Below are 26,194 nucleotides of genomic sequence, written 5' to 3' on the forward strand. Positions count from 1 at the left end.
TCTCTTTTTTCAAAGGCGATGGGATTAAAATAGAAGCTGAAGAGTTCTGCTTTCTCCCGGGATATCTGCCAATATCGTGTTGTTTGCTATCACTGGGGAACTGGAGCTGCATTCTCAGCACATTGCTTATTTAAAGGGGTTGGGGGGGGAGCGGCTGAGGTTCTAACGTGCTTTGCAAGGGATCGCTTCCTTTTCATATTTTGCCTCTCCTTTCCTCCCACTGTTCTTTTCATCAAATCACAAACAATTTACCTTACATCACCTAAATCTACTTTTCAGAGGGGTGGCTCAGCTTGCCACAAGATATGGGTGGTTCGATGTTGAGCTGACTCCCATGATCCTCCCGCCATGTTTGGGAGACTCTCGTTCTCTTGGTTTCCCTAACTGTCACCTTCTCCCACAGTCGTTGCAGGACTCAGATTAAAACATCATGCTCATCTCGAAAGTGAGCTGCCTCGAGATTTATCTCTCAAAAATCACAACCCCTGTGCAGTAAAATGGCAACTGATAAAATCGCCTACAGACGCACAAGGCACCACGGAGAGTGTGGCCAAGGCAAGAAAGCTCCACAGAACCAGCCGTCCTCGTTAGATGTTAGTTCTGTTGGTGGCCTGCTTCTATGTTCTGCAGTGTTTGATGGGCTCAACGCTTTCCTTTGTGGGCATACGTACAGTGTCACAAGCACTGTGATGCGACCTTGGATGGAGTAGCAACTATTCAACCTGGACCAGATTTCCAGACATGACTGGCTGTTTCAGAAGTCCGTCGGCATGCCATCGGTCTGCTGTGTACTCCCCTCCCCCAGTGACTTCCTCACAGCTAAAGAAAAAGATTCCTTCTTATGGCACGGTGTTCTGAATTGTTCGCACTTCCCCATTTCCCACAAATAATTGAAAGAAACTCACATTATGGCATCGAAATAGCAAAATCTAAAGACATCCCCCCACCCCCGCCCACTTCCAAGTTTTACTTCAGTCCCTCTAATTTGGGGCAGGGGGCATCTATCTTCCACATTTCCCTTCTGTCTGGCCACCACAGCATTGCTGAGCAACAACCTGTTGGCCCGGGAGTGCTTACTTCACTCTACTTCCCGCATACAGATTTCTATATCCAGGCAGCCAGACTCCTGACGCTGCCCAAAGACAGTCTTCTAAAAATGTCCAAACTGGAAACCTGTACATTTTACTCATTTTTAAACACACATATCGGGGTGGAGAGATGGCTGTTCTTCCAGAGGACCCGGGGTGGGGGGTTTCCCAGCCCCTACATGGCAGCTCACAACTGTCTGTATCGCCTATTTCAGGAGATCCAACACCCTCATACAGATATACATACTGGCAAAACACTAATATAGATTTTTTTAACTCTTTAATTAATTTTAACCACACACATGCACCCACACATACACATGTGCACACACAGACACACACACCCATACACACACCCCTATACATATACACACTTTATACATATATATTGATTACCTACTATATCCCAGGCACAATTCGTAGAGCTTAGAACAGGACACAGAATAAACAAGATGGCAGCCACCACCACAGCAGTCTAGTCCAGCAGCACCAGACACAGAAAATAACTTAACAGTCAGAGGTGCTTCATGGGGAAGGATGTCTGACGCAGGTAGAGCCTTAGAGCAGCACCAGAGGCAAATCACGCGAAATGGAGGAGGCGCCTGCATAAAGCCCCAAGCGGTGCGTCTGGTAAGTGATGGAAGGAGGAGGAGCACAGAGGTGCTGTCTCGATGATGTGGACAAGGCGCAGAGCGTAGCCCGTGGACATAGGAAGGCTGAGAGCACAGGAACAGCCCACTCTGACTTCAAGCCGCTGCAGGGACAGGGACAGGAAGCTGCACAGCCACACGGGGCTTAGTAGACTAGGCTGTCAGCGGTGGCACTGGAAAGATGTTGGATGCGCACTCTGGCGTTTCAATGTGGCTGCAAACCAGAGGCATCAGAATGACTTCAAGGTTGGGGTTCCTCAACTATAAGGGTGGTGTAGCTTCCAATGGAAAAATGAGGAGCCAGAGAAAAGCAGATCTGGGGTCAAACAGTAGAAATGCAGATCACATTGTTAAGCAGCAGCAGGCAGCCTGAAGCCCTGGATGTCTGCAGGTCAGGAGGAACAGCAGACGGGATGTGTGCTTTACTGGCATAAAGGCCCTTGGGACACTCTTGACCACTTGGTTATGTTTTTTTCTCCACAAGTTGCACGAGTGTTTTTCCTGAGCTCCTGAGTTTAAACCCAGCTCTACTACGTCATAGCAATGCCATCTTGGGGGTACTCAGCAGCTCTTGAGAATGAAAGTGGACCTACCTCCCAGGGCTGTCCTGGGAAAACTGAGACCCTTTGTGTTTGTCACCCTGCACGGCAGAATGAGCACTGAATCAAGCAGCCCTCCCCTACTGTCCTCGCCTTTCACGATATTTGGCCGAACATGGGATCTCAACTCTCCTTTCTGACCTTGAGTTCAAGTCATCCTGACTCAGAGTGGTCCTGGCTTACCGTGGCCGTTCCAGCACTTTCTTGTTTTACAGGAAACCCAGAAAAGGTGTTAAGTCCTTATCAGTGAGTCAGAATATGCTATTTCTCACCTGAAACTATTTTGGAAATTTGCCTCCCATGTCCTTCTTTTCTCATTATTGACGCACTACTTAAATCACTTTTTCCCTTAGACATGGTCTCGCTATGTGGCCCAGGCTGACCTTGAACTCACAACCTTCTTGAACTAGCCTCCTGAGGACTAGAACTTCCGGTATGCGCCGCCAAGCCCAATCTCACAACTAGCGATCCTAATCACACTAGCATCATTTTAATTAGGAAGTTAGCAGAACCACACACACGCAATGTGCGTTTATAATGCCAGATACTGGAGGCTAGAAAGGGCCTGAAGCAACAGGGTGGCAGCAGGAAGTGACTGATCCAACTGCAGCCCCTGCCACACCCTTGTCACAGCAAAGAGGCCATGTACTTCTGTAACTATTGCCTCTGAAAGTGGAGTACTTGTGTAAGCAAACCAAAACCCTCCTTAGCGCAAGCACTGGACTGCAAACATGACAACACACACACACACACACACACACACACACACACACACACACACACACACTCCTGGCGACCTTCACAAAGGCTCTTCCACCCTGACCTGGCTGACAGGCTTGCCTGGCTGACTCCTCACCAGGCCATGAAACCTCACTGGCCTTCTCAGGTTCCAGTGCCACCCAGCTGCTCAAAGAAACTGTTAGATTAATTTCATTTTGAATGGCTGACGCGTCCTTCTTTCTAGAGTAGGGATGTCATAAGCCTTTGTTTGACATACTGTTCCACCCTACTCTGTGCTGCAGCTGCCTTGCGGAGCTCCTCACGGGGGAAAAAGCCACCTTCGGCCTGCATGCACAGAATAGGGGTTGTAGAATAAGCTTCGTGGTCATTACCCCCAGATCATGGCAGCCTGATCCCTAATGACAGGCACTATGGAAGACAGGTCATTCCAGCCACAAATGGCTATGGATTTAGACTTTCAGAGTGGCAACTCACTGTTCCAGAAAATCTATATCCTCTTTAAGATCAAGCCTTAGGACTAATGAGCTTTTGCAAGCTCAATATCTTTTTACAGTAAAAAAAAATTTTTTTAATCGTTACACACTAGCCTATGAGAGGGCCTGCCTGCTGGAAGCCACACTTTTACAGGCAAGATGTTACCAAACAGCGTTTCTAAACCTTGGGATCCTGTTGTTATGAGGGTGCCCTCCTTCCCAGCTCCTGGAGTCTTAGGACCAGACCACTGGCAAGCAATGACGTAATAGTTAAGAAGAGGCACACTTGGCCCACCGGGTAGCACCATCATTTATTCATACCATTCTGGGCAGCTTAACTTTGCCAAGCTTCAGGTGTGCATCTATGACGTCACAGGGTCACCAGCATTTACTTATAGGTACTTACCGGGGATTTAGTGGCCCCGACAAGGCAACGGTCACGTGCCACCCTGGATAGTGCCCAGCTCATAAAAAACTCGGGTCGGAATCAGCAGTAGCCTAAGGACCTAAGCAAACTATGGCGCCCCCTTTCCCCCCTCCTGCCCCTACCCCCTACGCTTCTCAGAGCTGTGCAATTAGCCATTAGAGTCTCTGAGACCAGACCTTAAACTCAGATCTGGCTGTGTGCAGAATACCAAGTGTTGACGCCAGGGATTTCCCATAAGCCTCAGCAGCAGGTGGGCAGGGCACCAGTCGAGTAGAATGGCCTATGTGAGCAGTGTGGGCTCCAAGTCGTGGCTTGGCCACAGTCCATGTTGCTTCCTCAAGAGCTGCTCCCAGCGGGTGGCACCAGGCAGCAAGGTGCCGCAGAGCACCATGGGAAGGAAAGGAAGGTAACCTCAGGCTTCCTCTAGCCACTGCTTTTATCCCACCTTACACAGATGCTCCACAACTCCCTTGGGGAGTACACAGGACTCCCACTCATCCTCCAAGTCTGTGCCAAGCTCTGACTCATGGGGCTCCTCTCCCGGAAGACAGACTGGCCAGGGTCTGGGGGGGGGGGGGTCTCACCTGAGGAGGCCATGTTCCAATGTCTGCACTGTCACTCCCGCTCTGTGAGCCTTAATAGGACTCGCAAAGGCTGGGGGCCTGGGCGAGGGCTGGCGGACAAGGCTTCTGGTACTGTGCCTGGCCTTCAGATCAGCCATCCCATCATTTCTCTTCGCTCTCCCCAACTCAGTCCAGGATTTTGATTTAAAAAAAAAAAAAGGCCACTTGTGACTTGCACATTAGTATGCAACTTATTCATCGGCCTTCATTCTTTCCTTCACACAGATGTGTCCCCAAGTCCATGTGACTCAGGGACAAATAGGCTCTAACGTCTGCTGCTTAGGCCTTAGGGAAGAAAGGCCCGATGGATGGGAAACTGTGTGAAACCCTTAAGAACTGCAGGCAGGGGTGCTGCCAGCTTTGCGAGAGAAAGTCAGAAGAGGTACGGTTTGTCCCGTTTTGAAGGATGGGTAGGAGTTTACCAAGCAGAGCAAAAGTAAAGCCCAGCTGAGGACGGCAAAGCAAAAACTGGGTCGTGAATGGGCCTGTTGCACTCTGAGCTGGACAAGGTGGGGGGCAGGGTGCGAAGTCCAGTGGTTGGCTACCAGGAGGAGGCCTCTGCTCCAGGAATGACTGGCTGCACCCCAAGCGGGGGGGTGGGGGGGACAGCAAGATACTGGTTTTTTCTCTAAACCAGTGGTTCTCAACCCCCACCCCTTGTTAACCCTCTCCCTCAAAAATTGTTTACAGTTCGATCCATAACAGCAGCAAAAGTACTGTTACGAAGTAGCAATGACAGCAAGTTTATGGTTGCAGGGGAGGGGACAATGGGCCACCATGACATGAGGAACTCTGTTAAAGAGTTGAAGCATTAGGAACGTTGAGAACCACTGCTCTAAACCGTGACGAGCTTTGGTGGAACGTGAAGGGCCGTGGAGGTAGCGTTCCAGCAGACAGCGGGCAAGCGGTGGCCCATCTTCTCCCACTGCTGGCTGAGCATCCCAGTCACCCGGCCAGCAGAAGTTGAACTCGGATGGTCACATCCACTGAGGAATATCGTCAGCCTTAGTCAGGGAGACAGAGCCGAGACACAAAGGAGTAACCGCCCTGAGGGGCATGAGGACATCCTCAAGGGACACTTGCAGCCATCACTTTTCCAGGTCAGACTACAGACACAGCTGCACCCTAGGAATCTGGAAACCACCCCCCCCCCAACCCCCTTCAAGGATCTCACACTGGAAGAAAAGGCTGAGGTCCCGGGGATGCTCAGAGGAAGAACTTGTCTCCTGTACAAAGGGTAAACTGGTGAGAAGAGCTTCCGTGGGGAGGGAGACTGCTGAGGGAGCGTAGGGAGAGGCAACACCTTGTCCAACACTGCTTGGTTATACACACATCTGGTCATCTGTGTAAGCCTTAGCCTTATTCTGTTAGATCCCAAACATGGACTTGAGAGGCCACTGGATCTTTGTCTCTGTTCCCAGGCTGTTAGGGCTCAGGAGCATGCCCTAGAACTCAGTAACAGCACCAACTGCCAGGGACAACCTGAAAAACATTTGGTTGGTTCTAGAGGCACCACAGTCCTGAAAGGAACTCAAACCTGGGTTTGCATCCAACCGCTGTCCCTTACTGCCTGCACAAGCTTGAACTCTCATCTTTAAAAGGAGCACACACACGCATGAGCGTGCGCACACGCGCGTGCACGCGCACACACACACACACACACACACACACACACACACACACACACATACATGCATGTACACCACAGCCCTATAGCCTAGTCCTGAGCATTAAGTCCAATTTCATTCAAAGTGGGTGCCGTAAGCCGCCCAGTCTCTCTGCTGCTAAACTAATTATTAATATCTTTGTTTTTATCTTGGTGAAGCTTCCAAAGAGCCCCACCAGGGAGCAGGTAGAGTCAGCGCCCAGAGGCACAGGGAGGTTCTGTCTCTAAGGGAGACAGAAGAATGCTTTCTGCCTTTCCCCCGCTGGGGGAGGGAAGGATCAAGTTTCCCCCCACTTGGCCCAGTGGGTCCAGCGGAGCTCAAGACATCGCACTGAGTCCTTTTCAGAGTTCTCACATGACAACCTGGAGGGCGCAGCTGTTCCCAGTGAGGCCATTAATAATACAGGCCTTTTTCCGCAAACAAGTGAAAACACTGAGTCTAAATTCTCACTGGGGCAGAGGGTTGCAGGGGTGGGGGGGTGGGGGAGTGGCCAGAGTAACTCACCTTCATCAGGAGGGATCTAGGGCTCTCTGAGGGAGGCTAAAGGATAATGCCAGGGGTCTGAGGAAGGGATGCACGTGGTAAGGTATGTGAAAACTCCCTCACCTTTGAGCTTCAGCAGAGTGCTGTGAAGGCCTGAGGCAGGGGAGCACCGCCTTGTGACTTACAGCCTTGTGACTCACTAGCCCAGTGGTGAACAGAGCCATGGGTTTCCTCTTAGCAATAGCAAACTCCAACAGCACAGTTGGCTGAGACGAGAGACGTGGGACAGCACCCAAGGGTGAGGGTCTCAGAGGACTCACATGCCCTTAGTTCACAACGTCTCTCTCTGCACCTGTGACAGTAAGGCACTCAGTAAATATCAATACCTGAAGTAGGATGGGATATAAAGGAAGAAAACCCAGGCTTTGCACCCACAGCACAGTCAACACATCACTGAACCCAGCCCTTCCAGCCTCAGTTTCCTCAGCAGGAAGGTTCGGAATGAAGCCAATCAGTTTGAGGGTTCATTCGGGAACGCGATGGATGTAGAACACCATACATCACCCTGAAGCAATGCAAAACTGCAGTCACCCCATAAACAGTGTTCTCGTCTGCAGATATAGAGCAGATCCCAACTGTCAATCATGTCTAGTCAGCTCTGGGGAGAAGGGAAAGGTCGTGGGGAGGTGAACAGGGCACAAAACATCTGGCCATACCTCCTGGGGAGCTTGCACTAGTTGGATCTCATCTGCGGACTGCACAGCTCCGCTCTGGAGCCCCAAAGGACTGTCTCTGCGTAGGAACGAGAGAGAAAAGTAACCTCCATGCAGCTCCGGGAGCTTCTAAAACGGCTCCATCTGGAGTTCTGGAGTTTCTGTGTGTAGCAGACCAACACCATCTTCATCTTCCCAGCTACCACCATTGCCAGGGTCAGAACAGGGACAGAGCAAGGGAAACATCTAGGACTCAGATTTAAGGAGAAACTCACTCAGTTGTAAGCTGAGATTGGCACCTATGGGTAGCAGAAGCCAGGCTGGATCTGCTTGTAACTCCGAGGGCCTGGCCTCCCAGGCCCCACCTCATTCACCTCTGTAGTGTGGGCACAGCTAGGCACTCTCACAGGAACCTCTGTGGGCTGCATTGCTGATTAATGGGATAGTACACACACACACACACACACACACACACACACACACAGTCACACACACTCACACATACACATGCACACCGAGACTCACATACACGTATACTCACACACATCACACAGACACACACTCACACACACATACATCCACAGACATGTACGCTCAAACACATACATACACACATCATACACACATATCACAGACCACACACACACACACAAACACGCATAACATACACACATCACACACACATATGGACACACATCACATACACATCACACATATATTCAGACACACATACACACACATGGACACACCACACAGACATACAGACACAGATATATACACATAGATACACATTCACAAACACACATGGATATGGACGGGGATACACACACACACACACACACACACACACACACACCAGAGGGGGAGATAAGAAAGACAAGTTGAGAAGTGGATGAAGGAAAGCTTGCTGGGGAGAGAGAAAGAGAGAGAAGTTGTGTGAAGAAGCTGCTGGTGTGTCTGTGGACAGGCCGAGTTCAAGGTTCAGGAACAGCACTAGATGGCTAGGGCGGATGCAGACCTGAGGTGAAACATGGGGACTGAGGAGAGATTGGCCATGTTCACCTAGCCCATCCACTCCATGTGTCCTGTTCCCCTTGCGCCGGTTTGGTCGCCATCACCTACCCTCAGAACCCTCACCACAGCCTCCTAACCAAGCTGTTTCAAATGCCTCGCCTGTACAAGATGAAGTCTCCCTCAAGACGAGCTCCAAATAATCAGAAGTACCTCAGACACTTTAAACAGTTCCTATGAAAGAACACGCCTTGCTCCCCAGCCCCAGGCAGCACCATCTTTTGACCCCCCTGACTGGCCCTTCATTTACCGTTGCCACGTGTCCTCAATTCCACCTGTCAGATCTGAGCCCTTAATCAGCACACCCCATCTCTGCCCTCTAGAGGTCATACACCCGGGCCTGCCAAAGCCTCAAGCTATTTACAGATGTGGGGAGTACCTTGATCCTGCTGCTGGGCCAGCAATAGAGCACACCACAAGGGACTTTTAAAAAAAACAAAAAACAAAACAAAACAAAAAACAAGGCTCCACCTGCCACTGCCACAGCCCCATACCAGAGAACTTGTCTTCAGCAAGAAGCTGGTGAGTTGCAGAGAAGCAGCCGCCACCGTCAGCACCTGTTCACGTCTTTGTTCGCTTTTGAGGCCTAACCCAGCTGTGGGGCTTCAGCAGGCTCTCAGGAAATAACAACTGAGTTAATTCATTAATGAGATTCTCAGGATAAAGCAAAGAACTAATCATATACAAGATAAAAAAAATAGTCTCATCTCTTGCTTGGAAGGGTGACTCAACAAATAGTGGATTGTGGAAATGGCTTCACGACTCAGTAACTTACTCTCTCATACGCATTTACTTATTATGTATTTCTTTTGTGACTATTACATGTGGGTGCAAGGACCACAGCATTTGTGTGGAAGTCACAGGACAACCTGTGGGGATCTGTTTTCTCCTAATCCCATGTGAGTCTTGGAATGGATCTCAGCCTCAGGCTTGATAGGGAAAGTTCTTACCCACAAGGCCGTCGTCTCTGAATTATTTGTCTAACCTGGGATGTTTTCACAGACTATTAACTGCACCTCAGTAAAGCTATTTGAAATCTTTATATAACCATCTAAGCCAATCAGGGCGGCACTCTGGATCTGGCAGACTGATGAACAGAGTCCTACACACATTCCGCCACAGAAAAGGATGGCTACCCCTGAGAATACAGCCTTGGAGTCCTCTAGTACCCACGGGTACATCAGCAGGTGAAAGGCTGGACTTGGGTAACCTGGTAGAGCAGTCTGTGTTGAGGGGGGAAGGTCCCAAATGGCTGGGCAATGGGCCAGGCCACAGTTGTCACACAGCACAAAGAACCAGATATCTTTCTGAGCATCTCACTAAGAACGACACTGGCGGCTGCCTCCAGCTAAGGCCTAAAGCCACAGGTCAGAATCACTTCCTGAGGAAGCGTCCTATGTCTCAGACCATCCACACAGCATCGCTGCGCAAAATCTGTGATTTCACACTTCCTGGGATTAGGATCTATGTCTCTCTCTCTCTCTCTTTGGACAACATAAGTGGGGGGGAAGGAGGAGCGAGAGCCAGGCTCACATGTTCACGATGCCCGGCACAGAACCAAGATGTACCATTAAATGGTTAAACAGAATGCTCCCAGGAATGGCCATAATGAGGCACACATTCCGCTTTGCTTTCTTCCAGCAGCCCTGCCCTGAGTGTTCATGCAGGGGGCACCCGAAGGAAAGGCAGCCGAATCCGAGTACAAATTGAGAGAGGGAACACTCCCCCCGGGGGCTACTCACCCCACCACCCCCAACCAGTCTTCCTCTCTGGCCGTGAAGCAGCTGTTAATCTTACCATCTTCAGAAGGAAGGGTACCAGAACCCAGACTGGTCAGAACAGACTGTCCACACTGGTTCCCAGCCATTCCTGATGGGCAGAAGTGGAAGGCGTGGGGATGGCAGGCTCCAGAGTTCTCACTCAGGGTTGCCTCCCCCAGGCCAGTGGGTGAGAGAGAATCTCAGCACTCGTGAGGTCGCATGCCATCCCCCCCGAGGTCAGGGACCTGTAGTACCACTTTCCTTCAGCCGCTCCTCAGGGTGTGTACGAACAGGCCCTGAGCATACAGCAGGCTCCGAAACACAGCTGCATCGCGCAGGTGGGTATGGCATTTGGAACCTAAGCTCCACTCACACCTGAGCAGGCTGGGTCCCATCAGGTCACCAAGGAAGTTCCCTGGAAACTCCACTCGCATCAACTCTACTTTTCATTGCAATATCCAAAACTGCTCCTGCTCCAGGGAAAACTGGCAGAAAACGTCTCTTCCCTTGAGAGTTCCTGACGGGAGTCTGGTGAGCCTTCAGACGCACAGCTAGGGGCTTCCAGAGCAGATTCTCCTCACAAATCCAGCTAGGAGTGAGGTAAAACAGTAGAACGGGGGGGGGGGGGGGTGTCGAATTGCTGGGGTTACGAGGGCCACCTACTTGCTAGCCATAAAACCTTTCTGCACACCTGCTTCTCCGGGTTCAAATATGTAAATTACACCCCCTCTTAGGGTTGCGGTGAAGAGGAAATGAGTGAGCTGCAGAGCACTGAATGCCCATCCCACGAGCACACTGTCATGGCTGACTACCTATGTTCCTTCTCCAGTAAGCAGAGGCTGCCTCTACCTAAGAAGCAGAAAGAGTAGACGACCCTGGGTCTCAGGTGAGCCTGAAGATGGACGGCCGCCACGGTCACTGTCCCACCAAAAACCCACTGAGAAAACGGTCCTTCTGGGCCAGTTCCAGAGGCACAAATGTTGGTACACTGGAACCCGGGAGGGTCAGGGTGGGACCACAGTAAAAACACTTGCAGGTTGTTTGCTCCTCTGTGGAGAAAAGGGAAAAACAAACAAACAAACAAACAAAAACAAAAAACAAAAAAAAACACCAGTCTTCCACAGCTCTATGAAATATCTCCTTCCTTAGTCACCTGGAATACTAAACTGTGTCCAAGAACAAAGAAGCAACATGTCCACGCCAGTTCTGGACACGTGGAAGAGGAAAGCCAGCACTTGAAGCATCGGCTTCCCTACCGGAGGGCACACTAGGCTGGAACCCCAGTCGGGCCAACCTGGGAGTGACACGCCATTCTCCATCAGAACAACAAACATCCAAGAAGCTGCCACAGCCCATCACCTGAAGTGGGCAGGGAGGCAGTGATGGCGAAGGGTGCAGAATGAATAGGTCATCGCTCTATAAAACAGTCTGCAAATGTTTTTACTGTGGTCCCACCCTGCCCCTCCCTGGTACCAGGATACCAACATCTGCTCCCCCCTCTAACACTTATTTATTTTATTATGTATACAATGTTCTGCCTACATGTATGCCTGCACACCAGGACACCAGATCTCATTATAGATGTAGATGGTTTTATGAGCCACCATGTGGTTGCTGGGAGTTGAACTCGGGACCTTTGGAAGAGCAGACAGTGTGCTCTTAACCTCTGAGCCATCTCTCCAACCAGCCTCTGTGTCTCTTTAAAAATTGAAAACGACATTTGCCATAGAACTCCTGCCCCCCCCCCTAAAAAAAAGAAAGAAAGAAAGAAAAAAGAAACTCCATGTTCACACAAAAGCCTGCACACTGCTGACATCAGCCCTATTTTTGTATCCCACAAGCTTGGGAGTAGCTAAGCTGTTTTTCAATGGGGGAAGGGCTGTTCTGGTTTGGAAGGGAAATTAGTGCCCAGCAGGCTAAGGTGTTTAAACATTTGGCCCCAGGCGGCAGCCCTATTCAGTGGGATTGTAGAACTGTTATTGGAGTAAGGTATGTCACTAAGGGAAAGTTTTGGCAGTTCACAGCTTACCCCACTTACCCCAGTCCACTCTCTTTCCTTTGTGTGGCTGAGATGTGATCCTCAGTTTCCTGTACCTGCCAGCACGCCTGCCATGCCATCCCACAATATGAGCTTGAAACAAAGTAAACTTTCTTCCTTCACTTGCTTCCGGTCATGGTATTTCATCAAGCAACAGGAAGGTAACAAATAAACAGGTTAGGGGGTCGTAGGACCATACCACGGAACACTACTCAGCTATGAAAAAGAGAAGACTGGCGATAGAGCCAGCAACCGCTGTGGGCTGGAAGGGCATGACAACGAATGTCAAAAAAAAAAAATGCATCTCAGAAGACCTCACATTTTGCCAGACAATTATCCAGGTGGAGAACAGGGTGAGGCCTGTGGGATGACAAAGGCAGAGCACCAGGGAGGTGCTGTGTGGTGCGGTTACGTAACACTTCTGAATCCCAATAGCAGTGGTGGCTGCTCAGGTCTCCACAGAGAAGATTGGAGCCCTGCAGGCTCAGTACAGCAGTTTCAGGCGCCCGCCCGCACTTCCTAGGGCACCGTAATTACACAAGATGGAGCCGCCAGAGAAAGTTCAGTTGTGCTCTGCCTCTCCGACCCACCTGTGGAGCTTTCTGTGGATTCTGTAATTATCTCGAAACAAAATGGATTTAAAAACAGGAGTGCAGAGGCAGTAATCAGGAGGCACTAGGATTACAGGGCACATCCATCTGCTCCAACCCCCAGTGCTCAGAGCAGATCCCACCTCCCATAGCTCTGAGTGTCCTGTCTGAGGAAGCCTCTACTCAAGCTGTTGTAGACCCTCCCTCTGCCACTACACACGGTTAACCCTTCCTTTCCTGGAAAGGCGTCATTCTCCCCCAAGACACTTTCGGATTGCTACTCTTGGCTTACCAGAACGCATCGTACGTATCCGATTCCGTTACAATTATTGGGTACTTGTTTGCATCTCCAGCTCCAAGAATGGAACAGAACTTGCGGAAAATAGTTACTAAACCTAGCCAGTAAAGCCTTGCTGGTAGATTATATAAGGAAATCTTCCAATAGAATTATAAGAAGAAATTCAATGCAGTTTTTTAATAAAACTTTTTTTTTTACAAAAGCCCAGAGATTTGAGCTGAAACTTCATATAAGGAAATACATAGATAGCTGATGCACACGTGAAAAAAGGCTGAGTGACATTAACCAGGAGGAAAATGCAAACACTGGGAAGAGGACATCCCAGTGAAAGTGGCTAAAGCTAAAATCACCAGGCCGACTGAATGTAAAAAAAAGAAAGAAAGAAAGAACAAAAGAAAGAAAAATGAAAGGAAATGACTTGCCCTAGGTATGGCGGAAGGAAAAGTTTCTTATAGATAGGAAGGAGAATATTGGCAGAGGCAAGGACATCTCTAGAATAAACTGTGCCTTCTGGGGAGAGTGGTGGGGGGTGGGGTAGGGGGAGGAGGCTGGCAGATGCAGCAGCTAGGAGGCCCAAAGGGGGAGGGGCGGTGATCAAAATGGATGGATTTTAGAGACCAGACTGCTGGGCTGGAGAATTCAGGGTAGACAGGGTGAAGCGTATGCCAGCCTGGGGGACCTTGTAGTAGGTAGGGACAGAGGGATTCAAGACCCGGCAGCCAGTGTCTGCTTTGATGTTAAATAGGCACCTCAGCTAATTCTCCCACGTTGAAACCTGACACAGACAAGGACTGGCAAGGAAGCAGAGCACGTGCAGTGCCGGTGGCTACTCTAGGAAGACAGTCTGCACTTCCTAAAGAGCAAACGGACACCCTCCGTAGATCACAGCCATTCTCTATCACGGGTCTTCACAAGAGAAATCTCTGTGCGTGACTACAACATCAAGATCTTTTTTTAAAATTTTCCTCTCACAAATGCTTAGTGACTTTCATAGTTGCAAACTGAAAACAATCCAAATATTTGCCTAAAGGTGGATCGTTAAGACAGTGGGACACCCACACCCTCTTAGCCGTAAGGGAAGAAAAGGCCGAATCCCACATTATAATGCTGTTGTGTGCCGAGGGGATGAAAGGGACACGCTAGAGAATTCCAGCTTCCTGAGGTCCTAGGAAATGCACGCTGTGGTGACAGGGAGGAGATGGGTCATTGCTCAGGTGGGAAGGAGACAGAAAGGCACAGGTGGTGGTGGGGGGGAGGGGAATGGGGTGGGAATACAGCACAAGAAGCAATGTGGAGAAGCTGGCAGCGGTTGTGAAATTCAGATATACGTCGGCTGCTGTCTATCAGTTGTTCCTAGGTAAAAGTAGAGGAAGCATGATAAAGAGAAAAAAAGCCATATGTGAATTATTAATCTTCAATCCAATCCAGCCTATCTGATACAGGAGGAAGCTGGATCGGAAAGCCTCCAGGGCCTGGGGGGTTGGGGGGGGGGGATCTGCAGCTGTCAAGTCAGCATCCTACATCTCCAAAGCTCAGCACTTAGACCCAATGGCGATCCCCGCCCCCCACCTTGAAGACTTAGGTGGTAGATCCTAGCAAAAGCAGACGCTAAGGAAGACCTGAAAGAAGAAGTCAGGTGGGGGGAATGGAAGGATGCTGAGATCTCTAGTAACTAAGATGCCACCTCCCCATCCTGGGTTGTCCTTGCTCCAGATGCCAGTAGCCACAAAGCCCACTGCAGTCTGGGACAGGAAAGCAGCAGCCCTAGGCTCCTGAACAGAGTTCTGCTTGGCCAGGGGAGTCTGATAAGACAGACCTTGGTTGTGAGCCTAGCCTTTAACGGCTGAGCCATCTTGGAGGCCGGGCGTGGTGGCGCACGCCTTTAATCCCAGCACTCGGGAGGCAGAGGCAGGCGGATCGCTGTGAGTTCGAGGCCAGCCTGGTCTACAAAGCGAGTCTAGGATAGCCAAGGCTACACAGAGAAACCTTGTCTCAAAAAACCAAAAAAAAAAAAAACAAAACAAAACAAAAAAAAAAACAAAAAACAAAAAAAAAACAAAAAAAACAAAAAAAACAAAAAAACAAAAGACAGACCTTGGTCAGTCAGGAAACCAGCAATAAACGAGACCTTCCTCTTTCTGGGTCTCTGCTTCTCCCAAGGAAGGAGGTGAAAGAACTTCCAACCCTATTTTATGCTTTGCAAGCACCCTGCAGAGTCTAGCTTTCCTCCTTCTCACGCTCTCTGGGTGCCACAGTCAGAAGGGGTCTCGACTCTCTGTGAACCCGCACCCCATGACCCCACCCCACCCCCAGCTGGCAGTGCCTTTCCAGCATCCCCTGGCCATTCTGCCTCCTCCCCTCAGTGGCCCCTCTTCCTCCCTTGTGCCTTACTTGAGGTCTCTAAACAGCATTGACCAAAGCAACTTGAGGAGAGAGCTATCTCACTCTCGGCTCCACAGCACAGGCCATCATCAAAGAGAAGCCAGCACAGGAATTCAAGGCAGGAACCTGGAGCTGATGGATGCAGAGGCCATACAGGGGTGCTCTTTACTGGTTCCTCATGGCTTGCTCAGCCTGTTTTCTTAGAGAATCCAGGACCACAAGCTCAGGGGGTGGCACTGCCCTCAGTGAACCAATCCCTCCTGTATCAATCCTCTATTAAGAAAATGTACCCCAGAATTGCCCACAGGGCAATGCAGTAGGGGAATTCTCTTACCTGATGTCACCTCTCCCAAGTGACTCTAGCTTGTGTCAAGTTGACATAAAACAAGCCAGCGTTCCCTGTCTTGCTTAGTGGGAGACCAAACACTTCAGAGTGGGGTTAGAGGTCTGGACACCTGGGGATGCACAGCAGCTACAGAGGAAGTTTCTGCTTTTAGAGCTCTTTTTTTGAGGGGAGAGAGGGGGGTTCGAGACCGGGTTTCTCTGTGTAGTCTTAGCTATCGTGGATTCACTTTGTAGACCAGGCTGACCTCGAACGCACAGAGATCCGCCTACCTCTGCCTCCTGGGTGCTGGGATTAAAGGGGTACACCACCACGCCCAGCTAGAGTCCTTGAAAAACAAGCTGGAGGTGCATGGGTCCAACAGAAAGAAGAGCCTATGTCTTGCTTCAAGGAAGTTCCCCCACCCCGCTCCCCCCGCCGTCCCCCCCCACCTTGTCTTGTCAGATCTGTGTACCCAAGGATGGGCCAGAATGTCTTGCCCAAGCAGACTTGGCCATTTGGCTCCCATATAGTAGACAATAAATATATGTGAAACTAGACCTACGGCTTCTTGCCTGGGGTATTTTCTGAGCATAACTCCAACAGCACAAGAAGTAATCCTGAAGCTGGGCATGGTGGCACACCCCTTTCATCCCAGCACTCCCAACACTCAGGAGGCAGAGGCAGGCGGGTCGCTGTGAGTTCGAGGCCAGCCTGGTCTACAAAGTGAGTCCAGGACAGCCAGGGCTACACAGAGACACCCTGTCTTGAACCCCCCCCCCAAAATCCTGAGGGTTGAAATGAAATCTAGAAGCTTCAGTCCAACCAAGAGAACAACCCCTAGAGTAAATGGACAGCCTACAGGATGGGAGGCAGTCTTTCCCAAGTATATCTCAGGCAACAAATGTGGTGTCAGTGAACCAAACAGGCAGCATACATATTCTAAAATGTTCAGTGTTTCCACCAGGGAAACTCATTTGAAATTCCATCTCATCCAAGCCAAGAAAACAAACAGCAACAAATTCTGATGAAGATGTAGGGAAAAGGAGCCATTGGCCACGTGCTGATGAGTGTGTAAACCAAACAGTATAACCACTGTTGAATCTATATGGAGGCATCTTAGCAAAGTGACACAGAACTACCGTATGGGTCACATAGACCGATCTCGGGTATGTTCCCGAAGGGGTCAGTCAACACACCAGAGACACACCTTACACATCGATGTTGATAGCAGCACCCTTCACTATACCAAGGAGGTGGAACCGGCTAGTCCGTCAACTGAGGAAAAGGTGGGCTGGCTAGCTACACAGTCGACTTATACAGCCACAAGAAGAAAAGGAAGGAAGCAGGACACTTGCAGGAAAATGTGTAGAACCAGAGATAGTTGCGGTGAGCTAAGTACGCCAGATTCAGAAAGACAAATTGCCTTATGTTCTCTCTCCTCTGTGGACCCTACCTCCAGAAGGTCACAGAGGAAAACAAAACATATCCATCATAAGACCCTTGCAAAGAAATCTGAGAACTCTGAAGCCCTGTTTCTAGGCAGCAGGGAGGGCTGGGCCCATGACGGCAGGTGAGCACGGTCTCCTGGTCATGATGTTCTCTCTCAGCACTAGGCAGAGCCCCTGGGAGATCTGCAAACGCCACTGCCCGCCCCTGCACCCCCTTCACAGGAAATCAGAAGTAACTAACACCCCCTTAGGAGAAGAAACCTTCCTGAAGCTGGCTTGGGAACCCCTGCCCGCATGACCGCTTGCTGTGAAGGGCACTTGACAGCTCTGAGAGGCACTTATCCTCTGTCCACAAGCTCCAGTTTCCCTATCTGAGACATGGGTGCTCAGACACAATGCCAGAGGGTACAGAGGTAAGAAAGCACACAGCCAAAGCAGAGAGCATGGGGGTTCAATGCATGCCCTGCCCTTTCTTACCTCACAAAGATTCCTCACAGTCCTTAGAGTAAGACCTCCGCCTGCATCAGCACTGAGACGGGAAAACCAAGACCCTGACGAGAAAGGAAGCTTACACCCAAGAAAACTACAGCCTGCTTCTGAGGAGTAGCCAGGCTTCAGCAGCTATGCAGGGGATGGCCTAGGAAAGGCAAAGACAAGGCTGCCAGCCACAGGCCACCATCACGTTCCCTTGTTGGTTAAATACAACAGCTCAGAGGTCAGGCAGCCTCAGGGGCCAGGCCGGCCTCCAGCCCCCAGCACCCTGGAGCTTCACCTCAAGGGCTGCTAGGTGGCCTGGATTCCTAAGTTAAGGGCCAGAGGAAAGCTGTGACCCTTCCTCCCTTTCTAATTTCCTGAACCACAAAAAGAAACTGGAATGTCACCGATGTCTCACCCTGCCCCTGAACCTTTTAGAGACAGGTGCAAGAAGTGCAAAGCGGAAGCCAAAAAACTCAGAAAGAAGAAGAGCAGAGGCCCAGGACTCCATTATGCTAATTTAATTAGCTTTCATCTGCTGAGGGCAGGGCCTTGGCAAGAAAAAGAGGCTTTTGTTGAAACTGCACGTTTGGGCAGGAAGTCACCCTCGCTCTCCCTCAGAGATTATGAGTGGAAAGCTCTGACTCGGCGGTCCCCGGCTTTCACATCCAGTGTTGCCAACCTTCCTCTTCACACTTCCCTGACCAGCCTCTCAACTTTTCCAGAAAGAAAATGCACCCCAGATGTTTGTCAGTAAATGGAGGGCTTTCATCTGCCTTAATGAAAGGGAATCAATAATTCAGGAGCCCCCAAGATGTCAGTCGGAAAGGGAAATGCAGCCAGTTTCTCTCCATCAATAAACCAAAAGTTTCCTGGTGGCTTAACTCCCTCCCTGAAGCAGGGCCAGACCAGACAGTCTCATCACCATGATGTGGCTGGACCCTCATGGCTACCCATGAGGCTGCAACGCACTCAGCTCACGTTTACTGAGCACCTACTATGAATCGGGGAAGACTCAAGAGGCGGTGTGTGGCACAGCATCTGCCTAGCACAAGCAAGACCCTAGGCTTGAACTCCAGCACCACCCAAAGGAAAAGATTTCTAGAAAACCTGCTGTGTAGCTTCTCCAGTTTCCATGGCAATACATCACTTTCCTAGAATGGTCCATTTTAGTTTGCAAACTGTTTTGTGTTGTTTTGTTTTGTCTTCTTTTTTTGTTTGTTTGTTTTTGTTTTCTTTTTTGTTTTTGTGGAGGGGGGAGATGGGTAATGTTTTATTCTGTTTTGGCTTTACAAATTTATAACAGTTTGTAAAAATCCCTGGGTGCTGCAGACTCGAAAGTTGAGAATGAGAGACATAGACGGCTTCTGTGACCATCTCCTCCCCCGCCCCCAATCCACCCCACCTCCGAACCGTCTAGACAGGAAGCCATTGAAGAGAACTCTTCAAAACTGTAATAAGGGTGCTGAAGTGTAGCTCTTCACAGTTGATGGCTTCTGGCAGGCTCGGAGGGTTGGGGGGGAGGACTCAGCTTTCTTTAAGGGGCTGACCACGGGGAGTTTGACGATGCATTATGTAAAATTCTCAAAAAAATCAATAAAAATATTATGTTGGGTAAAAAAAAATCCTGGATGCTTCAAAGCAGCTCTGGAGAGTTTCTAGAGAAGTGGATGCTCCAGGCCCCGCTAGGGTCATCTTTCCACCTCCATGCGGAATGTTCCAACGCCCTGTGGTAGCGTAAGAAGAGCCCTAACAGGCCAGTCTTTGGACCCTGTTTTCTTTCCTTCCAAATGTTCGAGGAGTACTTATTACCTTTGTATTCAGAACACATCTAAATTTATTAAAATGGCTTTTATGAACCTACTGGACCGCTCTGCCATAACCTCCCTGCATAATTTCTATTATCCTTGTCTCTTAGGTTGGTGTGTGTGTGTGTGTGTGTGTGTGTGTGTGTGTGTGTATGTGTGTGTGTGTGTATGCATTAGTTTCCTGGGAGCTCACTTTCCTGTGCAGAACAGAGAGCATGTGAGCATCCATCAGAATCTGCTGGAATCTTACCTTGAGGACAAGTTCATTCTCCTTAGGGTTCCAATTTTTCTTAGCAATGGAGAAAATGGAAGATTCTGGAAGCTCTGCGGTGGCAAATCAAACCCTTTGGCCTCCAGTGACTCTGCCTCTGTGTGATCTGGGATAGAAGCAGATGGTTGACTTAAAAACAACAACTCCTTCCCTGAGCCTTAGAGAATTCCCATAGCCTCTCCCCCAAGAAGCATTGTGCCCTCTCCTTTGAGCTGCGGTTAAGGGTTCTTACCTCAGGATTGGGATGGAAAGCGGGTCCAGGTATTGGGAAAGGCTTAAGGGGGCCAGTTTATTTCAGTTGCCTTCCCAGGCACTGATTGCTTCTCTCTGGGATGCTGGCTGCTGAGCGTGGCACAGTTGGCTCTACCCCTGCCTGCAGGGAAAAGTGAAAATGCAAGCTGAGCTCAGAGGCACAGTTATAAACACAAACAAGAGAGTGGACACCCTTGCCCTCCCACCCTTGCTCCCACCTCCCTCCTCAGAGCACACCTCTCCCCACGTGACTTCAGCTGGCCTTCTGTTCACTCGTGCCCACTTGGTTTATGCCCAGTCTGAGTAACAAATTCAGTAAAAACAGACTCTACAAGAGCAGCTGAATACGCTACTCAGTGTTAGGACCGAGAAAGGTAAGGTAAGAAGATGACATCGTCAGATTCAGCCCCAAGTCCCCTGTCCAGACAAAGCCTGCAGGTTTGCTCATCTCATCAACCCATGCACAGCATCCTGTCTCTGCTCTTACAAACGTGAACTCAGTTTCTCATTCATTCTGGAAAGCGTTTCTGGGTCTGATTTTTCGCTCCGTAGATTACATCTGAGAAGATAGAGTGAAATTTTAAGTAACTGCATTTTACCTTGTAACAGAGAAATTTAGGTTCCATTTATATATGTGTGTGTGTGTGTGTGTGTGTGAGAGAGAGAGAGAGAGAGAGAGAGAGAGAGAGAGAGAGAGAGAGAGAGAGAGAGAGAGAAGAAAGTTAACTTATTATTGCGCTACCCAAGAAAAGTATGCACGATAGGCATATCCTTTCTGATGCTTGTTTTTTGCCCTGTTTTCGGTCAGCCAGATTTTTAATAAAGATGGGAAAGGGTGAGGTGCGGTTCAGTGTGAGTTCTCAGGGTGTTCTGCAGTGTCGTTTAATGGTTACATAATAGGCACGTGCCCCTGGGTCCCCCGTGGTCTATGTGCAGTGCCCTACATAGCTGGACTATACATTCTACATGAGCCTCAAGGGTTTGGCATTTAAGCCCCCACTAATTCATCTTGTGCGCATTGCAAATGGTATTTTAAGCTTTATCACCCCCCCACCACCACCACCAAAAATTAACTATTTAGAAATACATCAAAACGAAGAAGCGAAAGACCTCTACAACAAAAACAGCAAGCCACTGAAAAAGGAGAGCACAGAAAATACTAAACAATCAAGAGAACACCCATGCTGCTCCTGGATGGGCAAAATTAATGTCGTCAAAGCGGCTGTGCTACCAAAAATTAATTTACAGATCTCATGCAAGGCCTAATGCCATATCTCACAAGTTTAGGGAGAGGCAGTTCAAAACTTCATATGGAAGCACAAATGACCATGAGTAGCTAAAGCGGTCCCAAAGAGTAAGAGCCATAGCTGGAGCATCACAATACCTGGCCTCAGGTATGGCATTGTATAGTTTCTACGTATTGTGCACTTCTGTATAGTAGTGATGCTGTAATGATAAAGGCTGCCTGGTACTGGCATCAAAATAGGAAGAGCAATGCCATAGAACAAAGGATGCAGAAATAAGCACCACACTGTGCCCGCTTAAGTTTTAACAATGGAGGTTAAAAAACATAGCCGGGGAGTGGGGAGGGGTGGGCTGGTCAGCAAATGGGGCTGCCAATGCTGGATTTTCACCTGCAGGAGATGAAATTAGATCCACTGCCCCACTTTTGACAAAACTCACTTCAAAATGGATCAAAAGTCTCTACATAAAACCGGAGACACTTTGGCTTCCGGAAGGAAGCATAAGGGTAGGCAAGGCTGTTTCAAACAGAACACCCATAGTAAGGAGCTAACTGCAACTACTAACAGAATAAAAAGCAAGCACAAGTGGTGGGAATGACCAACAGGGCGCAGAAACAGCCCACAGAACGGGAGAAAATCCCCACCACTTACACACCAGACAAGGGGCTAATACCCAGGGCTACAAAGAATTGCATACATTGAAATCCAAGGAAACAAAATCGCCAGCTAACAAATAGGCAAAGGACCTGAATAGATGGTTTTCAAAAAAAGGAGACAAAGAAATGCAAAGGGCCAACAAATATTTTTTAGAAGTCTTATATTTCCCATCAGGGAGACATAAACTAAAGCTACTTTGCGATGCCATCTAATCCTAGTCAGAATGGCTGCCATCAACAAATCTGACAACAAATGTTGAAGAGGACGCGGGGAGAAAGGGGTCCTTATTCACTGCTGGTGGGAGGTGCAGATTAATGCAGCCATTGTGGAAGTCAGTTGGAATATTTCTCAAAAAAAAAAATCTCAAAAGAATAAAAATAGAAATACCATATGACCCAGCTATTTCACCCCTGGGCAGATGCCCAGAACTCCTTGCTTTACTCTGGATATTTTTGCACCTCCTTTTTACTGCTGCTTTATTCACCATAGCAAACAACTAGAACCAACCTATTGGCCCATCAACAGAAAAATGGATGAAAATTAGGGGGACTGACTATCTGGATAAAAATTAGGGCGGTGCATGTACACATGATATTTAGCTCTTTAAAAAAATGAAATCACAAAATTTTGAGGAAAATGGAAAAACTCAGAATGCCTGGAATGAACAGCCCTGAACAAGATCACATAGTCTCAGAGTGTGGAACCTAGCCAATAATGTATGCTTATATGTAAACAAATGTACGGGTGGGCACAGAATAGCATGCAGGCGTGGGCGTGAGAGCAAGAAAGGGTAATAACAATTTGGTGAGAAGGCGTGAATGTAGGCAAAGTTCACGAGTCACACAAAAGGATGGAAAGCTAACTGGTTTTACATTTCAACTCTGTCATGCATTTTACTTTTCTTTTCTTTCTTTCTTTCTTTTTTTTTTTTGTGAAGGATGCGTACATAAAATATATATGATATGAAAACTTAAAATCTAATATGAAGCTCCACAATGTCAGATATTCTAACTGTTGAAATGTTCAGACTTTGGGTTTGTTTAGTGTGGGGGTCTTTTTTGGTTTTTTTGTTTTTGTTTTTTGCAAGAAATCAGCCAAGTGCATTTGTAGATCCTCACACAGAAAACATCCCAAGCAAGCCCTGAGCCCTGCAGATTTGTTGGGCTGAAATCAAGTGAGAAGACACTACACTGGCAATCCAGTCAGAGCATCTGCTAAATTCAAGAGGCCTCTGGGATGCCCCTACCTCCTCGACCCCATCCCCCAGAACCCATGTTCTCTCTCTCTCTCTCTCTCTCTCTCTCCCCGTGTGTGTGTGTGTGTGTGTGTGTGTGTGTGTGTGTGTGTGTGTAATACATAATTAATTCCTTAAGCCACAGCCTGGGAAATCAAATCGCTGGGTCAAAGACTTTCCAAATTTCTCAAGTTTTTGCAGAGTGGAAAGATGTGACCTCCAAGGCCTCTGTGCTAGAGAGGTGCTCTCTCCTTCTCCCCACAGACACACCAGTGGAAACGAATATGGGGTACCGGGGGTCTGGGTTGGCCTTTCTTTTGCTCACAAGAGGCTCAGCTTCCACGTAAGGTAAGATCCTTGATGCTGGCTAGCCAGGCATGATGGCGCACACCTTTAATCCCAGGACTTGGGAGGCAGGCAGATCTCTATGAATTCAAGGCCAGTCTGGTCTACAAAGTGAGTCCAGGACAGCCAGGGCTGTTACACAGAGGAAAAGAGTGGTCAAAACACAGGAACAAATGTCCAAATGAGAAACAGACAGAAGGCAGGTGGTTGGAAACAGAAAACTGAAGCCTGCCTTGCCATTTGCGGTGCTGGAAATACCAAGGCTTTGCCAAGATTCGGGGCAGAACACAGTAAAGGCAGCAGGTGATGCTAAAAAAGAGTTGCTGGAGGCCTTGGGCACCTTACTGCTATGTATAATTAATGACAACAAAACACCAGAAGCCAGCCAGAGGCACTGAGGTGAAGGCAGGCAGCCAGTGAAGAAAGTGCTGCACGCTCCCAGCCCATGGAGAGCAGCATCCAGATTGCAAGAAGGGGCCTTCCCCAGGGCCTGGGAACCCTGACAGCTGGCTGGCTCACCAGCCTACTGCTTAATGGGAAACCCCCACCCCCATATTCTCTCTGTAGTTAGTCTGCCTGCTTGCCTTCTTTTATTCTAGGCCACTTTTATTTAGTGAGAAATAGATAATTCACCAGGTAATCTGTCCAAACGAATGGCTGGATTTCTGAGACCACAGCCCCCCATCTGAGACCACACACCCCCATCTGAGACCACACACCCCATCTGAGACCACACACCCACATCACCAGCCATAGGGAGCCATTCCCCTGGCCTTTTCCTAGCTGACTATCTGGGTAGATACGCCCTGTCTTTTATCCCCCCAACAACTAGCAGGGCCCTGAGGGGGGCTGTGGGTCTCTCCAAATCCTTCAGTAAATAATAGATTGCAGGCTTCCAACATTTCCAAAAAGATACAAGTCAGTCACACTCTTGGGCCTGCCCTGGTGGATGAAGGGTAGAACTTTAAGGACAGTTACATAAAAGAAGCAGGCTGGCCAGACCCTGTTTCAAAGATTAGGTATAGGCTCTGTGGGTGAAGAAAAGTAGCAGAAGTCTGTGCTAAGCAAATGACACAGACAAAATGGAGGAAGGAACCATAGGGGACGTGCTGGAGGATGAAGTTGGCAAGCATATGCTCAAGCCAAAGATGGGAGAGGCAGACAGGACACCATCAAACCCAGAGACAGATGGAATTTGGATAAGTTGAACTACCCCACCAAAACAGTCTCTCCCAGGCTCTAAGTCTGCAGCAATCATAGGCTTGTGGACCAACTGGGATTGCCAAAGTACTGCCCTGTAAGTTTGCTAAGACTTGTTACACACACTGGGCAAGTCACTGGTCCCCTTGCATAGGCCCCTCATCCCCAAGCAGGCTGTGTGTCCTCCCAGCCTCCATGCAGCTCTCAGTCCATACTCCAGACTCTACCTGTTTCTCCCATTAGCTCTCTCCTGACCACCATCAGATCCCACAAGACTCACTCACTAGGTTTGACATCTGAATTGGTTTCCTGTTTTGTTTTGCTTTTTCTCCTGGGGCATGGCGGCCAACGCTTTCTTCTGGGTCGATGCTGTTTGAATCTTCCTGCCTCACCGTACTGTCCCCTGTTCCAATTAACTTATCTGTGTGGTCTAGGAAGCCAATGACTAATACAGGAAGCCAATCACTGATACAGTGAGACTGTAGTGTATTTTAAAGCTGCATGGTGACACACACCTTTAATCCCAGCACTCAGGAAGCAGAGGCAGGCAGATCTCTGTGAGTTCTAGGCCAGCCTGGTTTACAAGTAAGTTCAGAACAGCTAGGGCTACACAGAGAACCCCTGTCTCAAAAAACCAAAATAAATAAATAAATAAATAAATAAATAAATAAATAAAGCAAGCTGCAAGCATTACATTGGGCAGAATCTAAACTACTACTAATCCACTAATAAACCAAACTAAACTACTCTAATCCTATGGCCTCAAAACCTACATATGTCCCCATCACTTGCCAATCTGATCCTCCTTGTACTATTTTGCTGTCTTCAACCCCATCAGAGACTTGAGAAGGAATAACATTAATTAACTGAATAAACAAAAAGTGTAGGTTAACAGTTTCCAAAATGAAAATACAAACAGAGACAGTTTGCTGCCAGAATAGTCACCCAAAATTCTCTATAACATAGGAGCATCATCTTCAGCCTTCTGGCCCAATGTATCTGACAGACATATTTGTGAAGCAGGGACTATTAAGGACTTGCCTACTCTATCTTGGCAGAGTTTGGCCGTCAACTCCAGCTGTATCCAAGTTTGCCCATTTCAGGCAGAATTTTGTCTGTGGCAGAAAACGAGGACATTTTGCTCAGTGGCTGGTTTGCATCTGGGCATCTCCATAAGGAGATTCTGTAATGTTCATCGTCTTCTTTGAGGCAGGCTGGGTGTTATCAGGAGCTAACCTGTCTCATTGTCAAAGAATCCTCAAAAGTTATCTTTAAATGCCATACTCTGTAGGTATCTGAGGTTTTTGAAGACCTTATCTATTTTACTCTATTT

The 26,194-nt window shown here is 48.7% G+C and overlaps 1 protein-coding gene across 3 annotated transcripts in view; it reads right to left on the reverse strand.

The window, feature by feature from the left end:
• The window catches only part of ST6GAL1 (ST6 beta-galactoside alpha-2,6-sialyltransferase 1), a 131,689-nt gene that overhangs the window by 67,082 nt on the left and 38,413 nt on the right, over positions 1-26,194 (reverse strand). For all 3 annotated transcript variants that reach the window (XM_084801565.1, XM_084801566.1, XM_084801567.1), the window contains exons 2-3: positions 20,162-20,302; positions 19,909-20,035 (exon numbers count right to left, since the gene is read on the reverse strand). The gene's annotated coding sequence lies outside the window, so the exon portion shown is untranslated. The remainder of the gene's footprint in view (positions 1-19,908; positions 20,036-20,161; positions 20,303-26,194) is intronic.

The sequence above is a fragment of the Acomys minous genome (genome assembly GCF_964271855.1).
Source record: "Acomys minous genome assembly, chromosome: 11".
NCBI lineage: Eukaryota > Metazoa > Chordata > Mammalia > Rodentia > Muridae > Acomys > Acomys minous.